Here is a 13,417-nt window from a genome sequence, read left to right on the forward strand (position 1 = left end):
TTCAACGTCAAATTGCAACCGTGGAGACACTCATATGGGTGTGTTAATTCTTTAAACATTATTTCCTAGCAAGTGGAAACAAGCCATTTTAAATAACGAAACATAAGTCGAGAAAATATTATGCGCCAAAACTACACCCATATTAATCATCTGTAACCCATTTGTTCCCAGTAATCAGCAAGGGGGTAGCATTAGCACTGCTATTTTACTTCACCCCTACCAATTTTGTTTAAACTACAAGAAACAGAATTTATACCAAAAAGGCTATTCGGGCTTCCAGCCCGGTGGACTCTCTCCAATCTGAATTTTGCCACAATGGGGAGAGGTCACCCGGCTGAAAGCCCGAATAGCCTTTTAGGAATATATTCGCCGGGAAAGCATCATATCTAACTTCAGCAGAATTTAAAGTTTAAAATTTCTTATGCTATGAATATTGACTTGAGAATTAAGTTTCGATACAAGGATATTGATTTTTTGCTGGTCATTATATCGTGCAGGATATCTTTTTTATCATCTCAGAGAATTTGATAAAATGTTACAGATAAATGCAAGTTGCAAAAAAATACAATTTTTTCATGGTAGGAATGAATCGGTTGGATGAAAAAATTGAAAACTATAGGATATCCATTTGATCAAAGAAGTGGTACGGGACCTTATTCTGTTTTTGTTAGAATACCTGCGTTCACAATGTGTTCGAATATCGCTGCGCAAATGTTTTCGGGCCACGTCACATGCGATTCGGCGGCAGAGGCATTTCCTTTGACCTCGACCACTCCTCACACATTCAAGCCCAACTCTTTCGTTGTGTTTCTTTGCTAAATTGTATTCTAATGCCACGGATGTAGTCGTTTTTAATTGAGTGGAACGACGAATTTCATTTCGATTACCTCAACCACATAATAGCAATCCTTAAACGATTCTAGCGCCATCCGAGATACTGGTTCCGTTTGAAGAACTGGCGCGCACACAATGAATGACAGTTATTCAGAAAAAACAACAATGATGTTGATTTTCTAGGATTCAAAAGGCATGTTGTTCAAGTATATTTGAAGAAGTTTGGCTAGAGACTTACTTCTACGATTTCCTAGTAACATAAGGTATGATCGCCCCAACCATTGGATTGACAATACCAAAAAACATTACAGAAATGTTCTGAAAAAATCCAACTGTGCAAAAAAAATTTTAAAAATGTTGTAAAATTAGTAATTTAAATTAACATTAACAATTTTAAAAAGTATCATGTGAAATACTGAAGTGAAGTCAGTGTATTCTCATTTTAAAACGTGATATTAAAACAAATATTCAGTACAAAACGGACTTTTCTTCATGCTCCCATTCGTTTCCAGTGTTCTAAAATTGGAATAGTATTGCTGCACTTCTAAAAGTTAGAAAATATGATATATGAAGTAAGAATAAATAAAACTAATAGAAAATGCCAGAAAATCATTATATAATAGTTATGATAATTATTATGAAAGGTTATAATAGCCTAATGCTTCAAAAATTGCAATTGAAATAGAATATCCGCAAGGAAACACTCGAAACCCCAGCTATACCATAAAAACCGTCTATTTAATGATCATTATTATTATAGTATTCTACCGATTAGGTAGGTTTCCATGGAGTAGTAAAGACGTGATCTAGAAGCTTCCCTTCATTCCAGCACTGCCTTCTTCAATTCACTGTACGGCCTACTCCCTTGCAATCTATCCAAAAATCCTTTTCTTTTCCTTCCCCTGCCTCGTTTCCCTAACATTTTACCCTACAATACCATTTCAACAGCCCCTTCCCGCTAAGTATCCATCCATACCTTCTGTCTCCTCCGTACCTCATCTAAAAGCAGCCTTCCTCGCCAACCATATCCAGCACTTCGTCTTTCCTTTTCCTCTCCGTCCATTTCACCCTCTCAATTCTTCTTCATACCCACATCTTGAATGCCTCCAATCTTCTCTCGTCTTCTTTCCTCAGTATACACGTTTCCGCACCGTTGAGAGCTACACTCCAAATCAAACTCTTCACTAACCTTCTCTTTAAACTCTTACATAACGATCCTCTCAGAAGCTCTTTCCTGTTCATGAACGCCTCCTTTGCTAGTGCAATTCGCTTCTTGATGTCCTTGCTACTGTGTCCGTTTTCCTCTAACGTGCTGCCCAAATAGTTAAATTGTTCTACCTGCTCAAGTTTTTCCCCACCTACTTTTATCTTGATCTCACATTCCTCGCTCGCGATACTTTACAAAACCGCATTACCTTAGTCTTCTTGTGATTAATCCTCATCCCATACTCCTCGCACCGCTCTTCTAACGCATTCACTAGAGCCTGCAGTCCCCTCGCTGGCTAATCAGCGCCTGATCATCTGCGATGCTTACCGATTTCAACATCATTCCTCCCACTTTCACTCCAGCTCCCAACTCGTCCCACGCTTCTCTTACCATCTCCTCAGCGAATACGTTAAAAGTAGCGGCGATAGAGCCTCACACCTCGGCCAATGCTTGCCCACCGAGATTCTCCGTCCGCTACCCTCACTTGCGCAGTCTGGGCCATGTACAGATCACGAATCAATCGTCTATCCCTCCAATATACACCTATTCTCTTGAGAATATCCGTTAACTTTACCCAGTTCACCCTATCAAACGCTTTTTCAAAATCCACGGAACATGCCGGTCCCATACCTTCATAACACGACACGGCCCGGTCATATTCTATGTTCCTCTCCACCAGGGACCTCATTATTGCTATTGCATCCTTGACTTCCTTTATCTGAAACCCTACTGATCTTCGCTCAAGTAACCGTTTGCCCTCGCCTCCATTCGTCTGTTCAATATCCTCAGTACCACTTTCGCCGCATGCGATATCAGGCTCTTCATAAACCGTAGGCTCCTTTCCTGCGTTCGCGGATCTAAAAATATTTCATCACTTCTCTAAAAGTTGGTAACATCGATTTATTTAACGCCGACGAGGCACCAAATAAGGGACAAGTCGTCTCACGACGCATCCTTTTTTACTTTCTACCATCTTCCGATTTATATTATCAGAGATGAACGCCCTCCTAGAAGCACACGCGGGATGAATTTTGCTGTATTCGAGGCGTGGGAGGAGTAGAAGCGAGCGGGGAGAGGACGGGAGCGGCTTGCTGCTCTTGTATCCGCGACGCTGCGTGGGCGTTGGAATATTTTCTTCGCGGGCGCCTTTAATTAGGCATTTTGTTGCTAAACGGTGGCAGATACGTCAAAATGCAAGAATTTTTTCCTGAAAGACCAGTAACTCGGCAAAATCTATGCGGAATGACCATAAAATATTATATTATTCGAATTTTGACCCTCCCCCCCTAAATTTCATTTGAGCGAGGGGCAGGGGTTCACGAAGAGGTCTCAAAATTTTCAGGACTTATATTTGACCGGTCCCACAACTTTTTTTCATTGGGCCAGATGGATTTGAAAAAAATCGATTTTTCCGATCCGCCCTACTGTACATTCCCCCAGTCCAGAGAAAGCGTTTGAAAATAAGCTTCCAGTTGGATCACCTTCAGAATCTCTTTTGCTAACGACAGATTGGGTATTCACTAATTCAGACATTTATTATGACTGTCCGAAACATTTTAAGGGAGATAAGAGAGAGACAAAACTCGCTGCTGATGTTCTAGTTTTGTCATGGAAGGCGGAGAAGCTTTTATACCCTCAAATATTCCTTCCTCATACTCCCTTTCCAAACTCATGTCCATACAACCTTCCACCTTGAGTACTTAACTCTGCTTATTATTTACTGCTTACAACTTACAACAATACTTTGCCTAGCAGACATCGGGAGGCACATGTCTCTCTTGAGAGCATTAGACCATATCCAAAAGCATTGCAAGCGTAAAATCGAAGTAAAAAATTCAAAGTGGTCTGAAATTATTACGAATACACCCAGAGACTAAACGTGAAGATATCTAAAAATAAAGTAAAGGATTGTAGTACTAAGCGGCGGTTTCTGAGAGGCAAACAGGGCATTCACTTCACAGGATAAACTGATTATGACTATGTAGGCTGCGGAAAATTGTATTCAGATCCACCAATCGTTAATTGGATAATGTTTTATGTCTGTAAAACATGGAGGAAAGAACCTTGCACCTCATTTTATGGAAAGATAAAGTTCACATGTGAAAACTGCGATTAGGACTCTTGCCCCACAATGAAAGGACTCTTGCCCCACCATGGGAGGACTCTTGCCCCACGTGAGGGGCAAGTTTCCTATTTGATTTTCTCTTACGTTTTGCTGAATAACTCCAGTTATTAATTTATTCTGCAGTAATGGAAAATAAGTATTGTAGTACATGAAACAGGGAACAAATTGTGGACAAAGTAAAAATAATAGCTTGAACCTGAATGCGTAGTTTTGATAATTGTTTGTTAGATGCGTACTTTTGCCCCTCATTCCCCTATGCTTACTGCACAAGAATATTCCATTTCTGAATAAAATTTCGCATGCATAATTGCCTATGTTTTATATTTACTTACTGAACAAGAATTTTCTTTTCTGTATCATCGACCAGATGTTTGTTTCGTCGCTCTCGAAGTTACAGTATTTTCAGAGTCTATTTCACAGTTAGCTGCCGTGATTACCGTCTCGAGTGTGAATAAAGGGCTTCGCTTTCTAACTGTATAATCAATTGGCAAATTATTTTGCAAGTTCTATGAATTTTGGGGACACTCTTTGTGTTTGCAACAATGCAGCGAGTTCCAACCCATCTCCGTTACCCCCCTGGCAGGACCACCTGGCCCTGGTACACCCTATACATAGATAATCTTAGAGTGCACTTATTCTTAGTGGATCGTGAAAATTTTGTTCTCCAAAATTTACTTTGCACCGTTTTATAAGTGCTCTTGTGTCTTTTTTCTGGGTGCTTCTCTTTTGTTTTATATCCATATGTTCTTACGGGATATGCAGACAGATCGAGGTGGATCATTGATGTGTAAGGTCTTTTCTTTTAGTTCTGTGATTTTTGTCAATTACTGAGAATTATTTTATCTCGCCCAGATAAAATTTCTGTGCCATAGAATTAATCCCCAAAATTAATGCAGGGGGAAGTTGAGCAAAACCGATAAATTGCCATATCTCAATAAAAACAATCATTCTCTGTAAGTTTTTATTTAAGAAGGAGTCGATTACAAGTAAACAAAATTTTAACAAACAGAAACAAAGTTAATTTATATTTCCTTGTATCATGTCAATTACCCCGTTTTATCATACCGGTCCGATAAAACAGCACTAGGTTTTACAATAGTTTTGTGGTTAATTGTATGCTTAAATTGTCGTTTGTCAAACAATTAATGTTTACCGTAATCACACAAATCAAATTTATATGGTTTGCCACAAACATCACCAATACCCAGCGCACTATTCATAATCCCATTCATTACACTAACAGCACTTTATCCACCTTCTTCTGATTTGGGGTTTGGAAAAAGTTCATTGCAGTAAATGCAAGCGATTTGCAATGTTTTTGTCTTCTTGCTCCTTTGGCGATGACTATTGTTCTACAGCAGTTTTCTTCGCCTTCTTCTTCCCACCCTCTCAACGAGCCAACGCAGAAGCAGGTCTCCTGTCTGAAGTTTCCTTGAGCGAGGTCGGGTCCTTCCTGGTTTCGATTATTTCGAAAAAATCTTCAATATCCTGCAAAAATGATTAATTTGACCTTAGAGAATATTTAAGTGCTTGACATTATAATAACTACTATTATAAGTTTGATTTATAAAGATGGAATCTAAATAACTACAAATCTATATCCATATTGCCCCTACGCACAAGGTTATCGAAAAATATATTGCAATAATGTAATTTCCGAATAGGCTTTTAAAAACGTTTTATAGAGAACCCCTGATAATAATTAAGTTTCCAATGAAAATAAACCTGAGGTTTTGAATTTTGTTCCAAAGAGGTGATGGAAAAATACTGAAGATTTCTAAACATTCACACAAATGCTAACATGTAAAATAAGTCCCGTAACTGGTGACAACTTATAAATATGGGTGTAACAATTGATGACGCATTTAGATTTAAAAATCATATGATTGCAGCACATTCAAGGTTCAAAAGGTCTCCATATTATAATATACCAAATGTCTCGAAGTCCTTTTTACCTTTTTATACCCTTCAGGCGAGTAAGCCACACTCACTGTGCCGTATTAGCACCAGTCGGTGTAAATGCATGGCCATACATTCAGTCTCTCTACCTCCCTAGATGTCACTACACCAACAAACCTTCCTTTTAACCTCGGTAAAGGTGTTTAATCAATGCAAATCCCTTAGTCATCGGTTAAACGATCTATCGTTAAACGATCAATTGGCTACACTCACTGCCATTCTGTTTGAACCTCATTTGTTGAAACACTTAGGAACATCACCGCGCACAGTGGGCGGAAATCGGAAAAAGCCGGACAAAATTACAAAATGGCTTTTTTTGAGTTATAAACTTGAAACTACGCAGGTATACTCAAAAATGATTGAAATTTATTAATATGTACTTCATTTGACATAGATCCCACCCGTTACTGAGATACAGAGGCTCAAACGTGAGCAAATTTCCATAAAAACGCCCGTCTTCAATTTTCTCTGAAAATCTTCCAAAGTAAGTAGATGGTGAAGTTATGGGTGGATTCTTGCGGAATAAAAAAACCACTTAATCTGTTGGCATAGGGTTCTTTCTTTAATTTTCCGTAATGTTAAAGAATATCATAGATAAATTATTACCGTGCAGTTACAAAATGGCGGGCACTGTTTTTCGACAAAGTTTTACATTTAGGTAGAGTTTCAAATGAGTTTTCGGCAAAGTCACGCGGAGTTACTTATATGAGAGCATTCTTTGAAGATTTCTTGAGATGTTTATGCAGTTAACTTTGAAATAAGTTTGCGACGCCGGAAATTACATTGATTTTTCGATCGCGCGGCAGGGTTCGTCTCCGCGCGTCGGGAGTTGGTTTAGCCGCGACGCGGTAAAGGTATTGAAGCTGTGTGGGTTTTAACGCTCAGCATTCACCGTTTTTATGTTTTGCTTCAAGACATCGATTCAAAAATGGTCTATGATGAAGACGGTGGAGGTTTTTTAGCCGAGGTAAGTGCACGTTTCATTGAAGTTGATTTTGTTTTCTTTGGATACGATCGAAGAACATGCTTCTATTAAAAGCGTTCAAATCTCGAAAAAGTGAGTTGTTTTCCTGGGACTAACACAAAAAGGCCTACCAGAAAGATACCAGCTGAGACTCTTATACCTTCTTTACTCTCCGATCCCTGACCCCCAGGATTCTACTGCGAAAACGGTCGTTTTATGACACCGTGGAGCGGAGCCTTTGACGGTCTTAACGGGGTATTTCCGGGGGAACTTCTAGGTTTTTAAAATGTGTATCATATCCACAGTTCTACTTTGACATATAGATTACTCATGTCTGTTACATATTTACCACACGTTCTTCCCCGTGTACTCATTAGGACATTGGATAATCATAGGCTCTACAAATTAATTTTTTATTTTTCAATTTTACATAGGCTCCTTCCGTCATTCATAAGAAAATGCCTCCTCACATTATTACACGACTTGATATAAAGAAAATAATATTTAAATTGGGGAAAAAATCATTCACTCAGAAAAAAATACTCTGCATTATTTATCGCGTAGGCTGAATTTATGACACGACCCTGATGATCTGAAACTTCTCAATGACTTCCTGACAAAACACATCTTGTGGCCATACCTTAAGAAATGGGCAGAGAGTTCTCGAAACAATGAATGATTATTGTGTCGATTCAAAAATTGACTAGCTGAATCCATAACATTTCCAGAATTTGTTATGCATCACCTTGCCGATACTACAACGACAGCCGGTTGGTATTGTATTTTTGTAAAAAAAATATTCCTCTCAAATTGATTGATTAAATAAAATTCCCCCTTCAGCCTTATGCTACAAAATTCATATTTAATTTGCCAGGCACTCCCAGGCGGCAAAAAAAACCGCTCAGGCTGTTTACATTCCGTTTCCCCGTTTTATGTACAGTACGATTAATTAAAAAAATATTTATTAGAGAAAAAGTATCATTAAATGAGGACCCTTGTAAAAAGCTGTAAAATAACAAAGGAATTCGCGTATTAAACGTTTGTTAGGCCTATTCTAGAATACGGGTCGTCAGTTTGGGATCCTCGTCTGAATCGGGAAATCAAGCAACTGACAAAAGTTCAGCGATTAGCAGCTAGATTTGTTTTGGGAAATTTCAGAGGGAAGGCAAGCGTCACGGAGATGTAAAAAACACTGGGCTGGAAATCTTAAGAGTCAAGGAAAGCACGCTTGAAGTGTGTATATTTAGCTTACAGTGGTGATCCTGCGTGGAGGGACCTAACAAATCGGTTAAAAGGATCAAGTTATCTGGCGAGGAGGGATCATAATTATAAGATTAAGGCCCCAAGGCAGCTGTCAAATTAACATTTTCCTTCCCACATCGGGGGATAGAGGATTGGAATGGTTTACCGGAGGAAATTTTTTTTGAGCCCTTCCCAACAAACGCCACTATATTTAACAATAGGATAAATATAATTGAATTTTGAGGGCTTTATAATGGTATATTTTTTGAATTTTGTGTTTCTTGTTTTTTTTTGCTTTGGTCTTCGTATATTATTGTGTAAAAATGGATTCTGAGGGTAATGTAAATGTAAACATGTATTGTTTTTGCTGATTTGGTGCTATGTACATGGGGACATGTTTTATGCAAAAAATGGTACTTTGAGGGCTTTTAAATTTTTTTTGTACTTAGTATTTTGTTTTGTATTTTGGTTTATATTTTTGTGTGTGATGTAATCTATCAACCAAGCTGGTACTTTGCATTTTATATTTTTGTATTAATGTACTTACTGACTTTATGTTATAACCCAACTTCATGGTCGACTTGTAACGATTTATGTAATAATAATAATACGACAAAAGCTTTCATAGTGATATTTTTAGTATTTTTCACGCATTGTTTGTATCATTATAATTTGCTTTTAGTGACACGTTACCATTAATGTTTTGATGCTTGATATCAATTGAAAAGTACAGTTTTGTGTACTGCATAGTTTAATTTTGTGTGTCTTATTATTTTTACCCTAAACAGCAAAATTGCCATTTCTAAATGAAATATATCTTTTTAACTCTAACATATAATAAATCTCTAATGTAGTGCATTTGGTAACTAGGCTATCGTGATTTAATATATATATTATCACAGTTTTCCCTAATTTTAAATGTTTAATCAACGTTAATACCTGGATTTTTGTGAAAATGTTTCATTATTATTGCATTTGCACAAGGGTTTGTTAATATTCATATGTATATAGTATGGGGAATTATGTGTATCCGCCGTACTTCATCTGCATTATTGGTGATAGGCATTACTTTAAACTTCTTCATCTTAATTGAGAAAACATGGTGGTGTGACCATATTATTAAATCATTAACATCGTTTTACGAGTGGGAAATGAAAGTATATAAGCCGGCCTCGGTGGCAACGGGGTAAAGTCCTCGCCTGCCAAACCGAAGGTCGCGGGTTCGAGTCCCGCCTGGGTAAGTTACCCTTATCCAGGGCATGGGTGTGTGTGAATGTCCTTCATTGTTAATTGTTAATTCCCCATCGTAAAAGGCCATAAAAAGCTGTTTATGGGACAATGAAAATAAATAAATAAATAAATATAAATCTCTAATAGCTAATATCATAAAAAAAACATCAGCAAGATATTACAATCAACAATGCTTTTCAATATGCTAATTAACAAAACAGCAAAAAAATAGGCTCCAAATAAAACCCTGAGGGACCAATTTTAAAAATATGATATTCAGTCGAACAATAACTCTACACCAGTTTTAATATAATTTTTCTAAACTATACTGAGCAAAATCCGTTGAGAATTACGGTTTCCACGCCCATAAGTCGAGTAAGAGAATAGGGTGGTTTCCTATTATTTTTTTATTGCCTAAATTGAAAGATTATTACTCCTGGAGTACGTATTTCACGCTTTTAGATTTTTAAATGACGATATCTATTTTTCGCGATCAAATGAAAAGTGAAAAATTTCAAGCGCGCGAAAACGCGACGGTAAGTATGAATGCTGGGAAAACTCCGCACTCCGCACCGAAAACACCGGGACGCATTTCTGGTTCCCCCTCCCGCCTGGTAGGTGACCTTGATCGAGGCTCTGAGCGCTGATAGGACGCAGGATGCTAACGGGTAGCTGAGTACCTTCCTGTCTGGTAGCGCATGGCTTAAAAAAGGTTTATTAATACCTTATCAAGCAAAGAAAACTTTCCGACCTTAGCCAGTTTTAATAGGTGATTATTAAGACATGTTTCCCTGACCTCTGTGACTCATGCATGCATTGGTAGCCTCTGACGATGCATAACTCCTATCCTCTCGTGTAGAAACTAGGTCCCTGTGACGTCACGTGGAGTGGAATCGCATGGGCGCCAATCTGGCCTTTTTCAAATGAGGATAAAATTTGACCCTTGCCATTCGTCTAAACCGGTATTTCAAAAACCAAATAATTTGTGTATTATGAATACACTAATGGTGGGTAACGAATCGCCATCAATGCCTTTGGTTTTCTTTGATGAAGGAAACTACCCTATTGAGTCTTAGGAGTGTGTCAGAGATACATGTATTATTTTCTTCTGGACATTGTAAAACGAGTCTGATCCAAATCCGTTTAAAATTACGGTTACCACGTTCAAATGTTGAATTAGAGAATCGATCCTTGAGACAGTCACAAATCTTAACATTTGAAGTATGTGTAATTCTGTAGAAATGAAATTCTACATCATCATTTTGTTGAATTTATCTAAAAATTTGAAAACGTGTATGATTAAAATCCGTTTAGAATTACAGTTTCCATTTATAATGTTGAATTTGAGAATACATTCTTAGGAGTGAAGAAGAAACAAAACCTAGGAAATTTAAAATACTTTCGATCGATTATAATTGAAACTAAATATTTTAATGAGTAAAATTTTTTTGAACATTGTAAAACGTGTCTGATCAAATTCTGTTGAGAATTACCGATTCCACGTCCAAATGTTGAATTTGAGAATCGATATGACTGCAACAAATCGCAAGATGCATAAGAACTTGTAATTCTGTTGATTTTAAAATCCTGCATCATAAGTTTGCTTAGTATTTTTTTTATTTGAAAACATGTTTGATCAATATTCGTTGAGAATTGCCGATTCCGCGTCCACACGTTGAATTTGAGAATCATTCCTTGGGACAGCCACAAATCGTAAGATGTTTTACGTGCTTGTATTTCTGTTAAATTGAAATTCTACATCATAATTTTTTCTTACTTTTCTGAACATTTTAAAACGTGTCAATCAAAACTCGTTGAAATTAACGGGTTCCACGTCCAAATTTTTGTATTGAGAATCAATCCTTGGGACTGTGACAGCCACAAACCGTAAGATATTAAAGGTACTTGTATTTCTAGTGAATTGAAATATTACATCTTAATTTTGTTTAATTTCTCTGAACATTATAAAACGTGTCTCACTTAGACGTACTTAGAGAATTGGGGATTGCAGGTCAAAATGTTGAATTTGAGATTCGATCCTTGGGACTGTGACAGCCACAAATCGAATGATATTTTAAGGACTTTTAACTCTGTTGAATTGAAATTCTATATCATTATTTTCTTTCCATTTTATTAACATTTTAAAACGTGTCTGATCAAAATTCGTTGAGATTTACGGATTCCATGTTCAAATGTTTGATTTCAGAATCGATTCTTGGGACTGTGACAGCCACAAATCGTAAGATATTTTACGTGCTTGTAATTCTGTTGAATTGAAATTCTACATCATTATTTTGTTTAATGTTTCCGAACGTTTAAAACTGTGTCTGGGGCCGTATTCTGTATCTCCAAACCGATTGGTGCGGCACCGATTCATTGGGTGCGACGTCACACCAACTCCCGGTAAGAAGTCGTGCGGTTCTGTAGGAACCCGATCGGTGCGGTACAAGAAAGAAAGCGGGAGATCGTCGGTAGCCCTCCTGACACCAAAAAGGTGTCGCTACGGCCACCTACACTTGTGGGTCTTATGAATTCCACCGTGCGCGTTATACGTGTTTTTTGTTATCCACTCAACACCACTTCACGCATTCCGTCATTCACTAGTTGAGTATTGGCGTGCTGCGTGTGCCTTCTATTCTTTATTTACTGGATTTTGACAATTAAACAGCTGAATCTCGTGGACAACCCGCAAGTATATATCATCGACCTACGCACACGACTCGGGGAAACCACTACTTACCCTGCATTGGCCTTCGCCCTTCTTGATTTCTCTCCATTTGAAATGACATCTTGACCACCTCTACCTTCATTAACTTCTGGTGAGTGAAAATCTGTAAATCACTCATTTTCAAGTTGAAAATCTAGTTTTGAGAATGTAGTCATCAATAAATTTGGGCAGAATCGACGTCTTTTTCTGAAAAGTTCAACTATTTGGTTGACCAGATAATGTCACTCATTAAATATCCTTTATATATTAACATGGATCTTCCATCTTTATAATTATGAGAATGTGCTACTTTCTGAGAATTATAAGTGAAATTTTTTCAACATTGTGCGTTGTTGACAACCAAAAATTTAGCCTGATGGACCCTGTGGACCCTTTGCGGTTTCTCCGCAGATGCAGGAGAGAAAGGCGCCTTAGACTTAGGCTGAGGGATGTCCGCACCAACCTTAGGCACCTGCGACCTTACCTCTGACTCTTTCCAAACTAGCGAGGAACTTTTTCGCAAATTATACCGCCTAACTCAGGACATGGCAAGAGTCCTTATTGAAGAATTGCGACCAGTCCCTGCTGCTGGTCAACGTGTCCCATTGGAAACCAAGGTAATATCATTTTACACGAGGTTATATAATTATTGAAGTTGGAAATATACCGTATTTTTGCCAAATTACCTTTATAGGTCCTGTGTGCCCCACATTTCTATGGGCAAGGCAGCTACCAGCGTTCCACTGGAAGCGGTGGGAAGCCATCCAAGCGTGAGCAGGGCAATTTAAGAAGTCACAGAGTGGCTCATTTCCCACAAATTCTGGGGAAATGGATTGTTATCCCACAGGGATCAAATGAGAGAGCAGAGACAATCCTAAGGTAAAGAATTAACTTCTGTAATAATAACTTCAATAGATTCAGTCTTCAATTGGTGGAAGTTAGACATATTTAAATAAATAAAAGATCGTAGTACTTTTCCACGAGAATTTTTAATGCGTACAACGCGTTTCGGCTCACTGAGCCATCATCTGGTACAAGACAAAAAATTCAAAAGACAAAAAATTCTGTAATAATGTTAACGACTTGATTTCATCTTATACCAGCAAATAAGTGTTGGATAGGGCAAGTCAAATTACAATACATTTTTCT

The 13,417-nt window shown here is 37.8% G+C and overlaps 1 protein-coding gene across 1 annotated transcript in view; it reads left to right on the plus strand.

Annotated features, from left to right (window-relative positions):
- The window catches only part of LOC124164280 (potassium voltage-gated channel subfamily H member 4), a 561,414-nt gene that overhangs the window by 307,463 nt on the left and 240,534 nt on the right, over positions 1-13,417 (plus strand). The gene's annotated exons all lie outside the window — the stretch shown is intronic.

Source organism: Ischnura elegans, chromosome 8 (genome assembly GCF_921293095.1).
Source record: "Ischnura elegans chromosome 8, ioIscEleg1.1, whole genome shotgun sequence".
Lineage (NCBI taxonomy): Eukaryota > Metazoa > Arthropoda > Insecta > Odonata > Coenagrionidae > Ischnura > Ischnura elegans.